Genomic DNA, 4,195 nt, shown 5'->3' on the forward strand with positions numbered 1-4,195 from the left:
GAGCCGGTTCAACCAACTGTCGAAGTTTGCCGAGGATTACCGAGGACTCAACAAGAACCGAATGAGCCGTGGCGAAGTTTCCCGAGGATTACCGAAGATTCTGATGAGTGAGTTGACGATACTGTGCAAGCCTGATACGCGTACTGGAAATATCCTTACTATGACTGTTATTAATTTACATTTTATTAAAACCTGCAAAAACCGTTCTGTTGAGTGTTGTAAATAAATTTTACAATAGTTTGTGCATGCATATTATATTTAAAGTTGCTTAAGCACTGTTGTGTGGAACTTATTTGCATAGCCACATATCACAGTTTGAACAGTATTTGTAAGGGTTTACCTATGTTTTAATCTCTTTCCATGCTGACTCAGTTGGTAGCACTATTACCTCATACCAAGAAGGTCCCTAGTTTGAGTCTCTGCTAAGCTTGGAGGCCTTAATGTGGGGAATTTACATGTTCTACCCATGTTGGTGTGTTTCTTCTGGGTGCTCTGGTTTTCCCCAGAATCCAAAGACATACAGAGGTGAGACACAATGTTGTCCTTAAAACCCACTCTGGCAGGGGTCTCCAACCCTGCTCCTGGAGAGCTACAGTCCTGCAGACTTCTGTTCCAACCTACTCCAACAAACCTGCCTGTAATGCCGAGTTCACACTGCACAATTTTAGCCCGATTTTTCACTCGCCGACAGGTTTTGCGAAATAGCCGACAAATGCCTGAAATCGGAGGCAAATCGGTGCTCGTTCACCCGATTCCCAATCACGCTGTGTGAAATGAGTTCTGACTGAAAAACACATCGGCGATGACCTACAGCCAATGAGAGACCAAGATACAGGGCAGCGGGAAGTTCGGGGAGGAGTTATATGAAACATAGTTTGCGGACCAGTGTTGCCAAATCCATGATTGCCGCTGGTTGTTTTTTATGTCAGCAGGTTGAAGCGACCCCAATAACGTGATATTTAGGCCCTGGAATGTGAATTGTACCAGGAGAACCCCGCCAAAAAAATTTGTATTTTACCCCCCGAATGCGATTTTTACTGGGGGACCCCTCGAAAGCAATTGGTCTATTTTCTGGCTAGTTTTGAGTAGTAATTGGGCGGGTTTTGTAGCGAAAACCTGGCAACCCTGCACCAGACAGAGCTGTCGGCGATTCTTCCTATTGTAAAGTCATGCAGTGTGTAACCTCCTGTCGTCGTTCCATCGTGCAGTGTGAACACAGCAACAACTGAATGCTACCCCAGATAGTCATTCAGTGTGAAACCAAGAGTGATGCACGTCTTTGAAAATCGTGCAGTGTGAACTCGGCATACTATGTTTAAAGTATGAACAGTGTCTTTAGGGTTTTACCTATGCATTATCCACTTCCCAGAGTGGCACAGAGTCTGAAGCTCTTTTGCCTCACAGCAAGAAGGTCCCCAATTTGAGTGTTAGCATGTATGTGCGTTAACCCTGTGATGAAATGGACATGTCCCGGGTCTTTCTCTGTCTTCGCTGGGATAGCCACCAGCATCCCTAAAAACCCTACATAGGACAAGTGGTTTGAAGAATGGATGGAAGGATTGTTCACTTTCCAAACCACATCCAAATTACCTAGTTATTGCGCTGAACACTTGGGCCAGATTTATTAACAGCTTGTGCCAGCACAAACCCTCTTCTGCCATTAAAAAAAAATACTGTCCGAATTTACTAAAGACATGCAGTGAAATATTAGAGCTGAAAATGCATGGAGAGGGTTATTTTGCAGCTGAGCTTATTGCATATGCATTTGTAGGAGTTTGCCTTTCAGACACAATTTATAGGAGGCGAGTATTTAAATAAATCATGCAACCTGATAGCTGCTAATTTGTGCTGCTCTTGGTAGATTGCATGGGCCATTATGGCTGCGTCTGTGTTCTTTAAGTTGTGCATTTTCAGTAGATCACTCACAGAACGTTCCACTCCCACTGGTGCTTTTATGATCTTGCGGTCTCATGCTAATTTGCCCTGTTTAGTAAATCTGGTCCTAAGAGTCCAAACAATGTTGAACAAACAAATGTTGAACTTTAACCCATGTATCCATGTAAACCTTAACACAGGGATGTTCAATTCTGCTTTGAGGGTCACTGTGCTAGAGCTTACTGTAGCTCCGTTTCTAATTAAACACACCTGAACCAGTTAACCATTGTCGTCATAATTACTAGAAACTTCCAAGCAAGTGTGCTGGGGCATATTGGAAGTAAACTATGCAGGACATTGGCCCTCCAGGTGCAAGACAGTCCAACCCCCTGCCTTAACAGGTAAGTTTTTCACTCTAAAAACGTTCACACCATTGCCTTCTGCCTTCTGTCCACTAGAGGAGAAAATTAGAGGTTTGAGATGAGATCTAGCTGCTTTTACTTGGTGAACATTACATAAAAGCTCAATTTGATTGCTTTCTACATTTGATGGTTTCTAAACATGTTTATCTAAAACCCAAAACCTAAACTGTCAAAGATTTATTGGTGACCAAAAGTCCATTGAAGAGTTTTAGCATATAATGATATTTATATATTGATTAAAATGTCACCATACACTCTCGGAAATAAAGGTACAACAGCTGTCACTGAGGCGGTACCTTTTCAAAAGGTACATATTTGTACTTAAAGTGTACATATTAGAACCTAGGTACAAAAGTGTACCCTTTGAAAAGATAATGCCCCAGTGACAGCTGTTGTACCTTTATTCCTGAGAGTGTATGTTAAAATGCACTTTTCTTGGTTGACCATGTGGTTCAGAGCTCAGGCTATCTGCATTTCAAAAGTGCCATACATTTTTCTGAAAGACAAAACATGGTCCACATGTTTTGTGGAGCAGCGACAATTTAGCTTTGTGGTGCACAAAGCTGACAAAATCCATTCATTGTACATAAGCTACAGAATACATTGAGCACTGAATCCATGGAGAACTTTAAATGTGGAATAGGAAAAGTACATAGTGTTTGATGATTATATGCATAAGATCTAATCTGATTTTATACTTGAGACTGATGTGGCCTTCAAGTGGAGTCAGAAATATGGTATTTAGTCTGCAAGTTCCAAGCACATGAATGACCAAGCAAAATCATATTTGGAAACTGGGAATTCTAAAGTACAACCGAGTTGCAGAGTTCAATGGACATTGTGGTAAAGTCTGTTGTTAATGCTGATGAATTATTTTTCAGTTTCCAGAGTTGTATTTCAATAGTACAGCATGTACAAAAGAAAAGGGGCTACCGCACGTTCTTCTTTGTATGTGCTGAAGGAACTGTCTCAACAGACCCTTAGTAGCAACACCCTGTTAAGTAGGTATCCAGAGGATACATAGGAGGAGTGGTGCCCAAGGCGGAACCGGGGTTTTAAACCACTTGTCGACAGAGACACACTAGTTGAGTGGAGCCCAAGGAAACGGGTCTAACCAACTCAGAGAAAGGGAACGAGGTCAATAATGCGTAACCCTTACCATACAGGATTTTAGAAAAGTGGGCAAAGCATAACGTGCACACTTACCAGCTATGTGGATTTTAGAAAGTGCGCAAAGCATAATGTGCACACTTACCACTTATGTGGATTTGTAGAAAAGTGCGCAAAGCTTAACTTGCTGCACTTATTTTAGAGTTTTCCAAGCATCTGTTTACAGATACCCGGAAGTACTGGGCCAAACGGGAGAGGCAAGCTCAAATACAACCCTCAAAGATGATCAAAAAATTTCTGCTTTGACATGCAGGTGGCAGGAACAGAATCTGGCATCAACAGCAGGAACCCATTGATCCATTCTGTCTAATATCTTTGGAATGTGTCCCTCTCATAAATTAGGCCTATTAAAAACATTTGAGCCAGCGTGAATATCATGGCATACCTAAGCTTTCATGCTGACCATGTGGGTCCTTTCATGGCCACGGTCCACCACCCATTTTCGAATGGATACTAATTCAGCATGTCACAAATCATCTCAAGCTTTCCATAAATATGACAGTCCAGTGCACTGAGCATTCACTTGAATTTACAACATCGAGTAAACATGGAGCAGATGGCTGCCTGTAGTCACATTGTGATATTCCCTTACAAATTCCAAATATTTTCCCAACACCATGACAAACAGTTCGATATTTTGCCAAGAGCCTAGTTTTTTTTATGCAGCATTATAGTGTGAAGCACAGCCGATCGTGAAACCTCATTGGCCCAAAATCATGCTGCTCATG

The sequence above is a fragment of the Sinocyclocheilus anshuiensis genome, unplaced genomic scaffold (assembly GCF_001515605.1).
Source record: "Sinocyclocheilus anshuiensis isolate Anshui unplaced genomic scaffold, SAMN03320099.WGS_v1.1 scaffold129, whole genome shotgun sequence".
Taxonomy (NCBI): Eukaryota; Metazoa; Chordata; class Actinopteri; order Cypriniformes; family Cyprinidae; genus Sinocyclocheilus; species Sinocyclocheilus anshuiensis.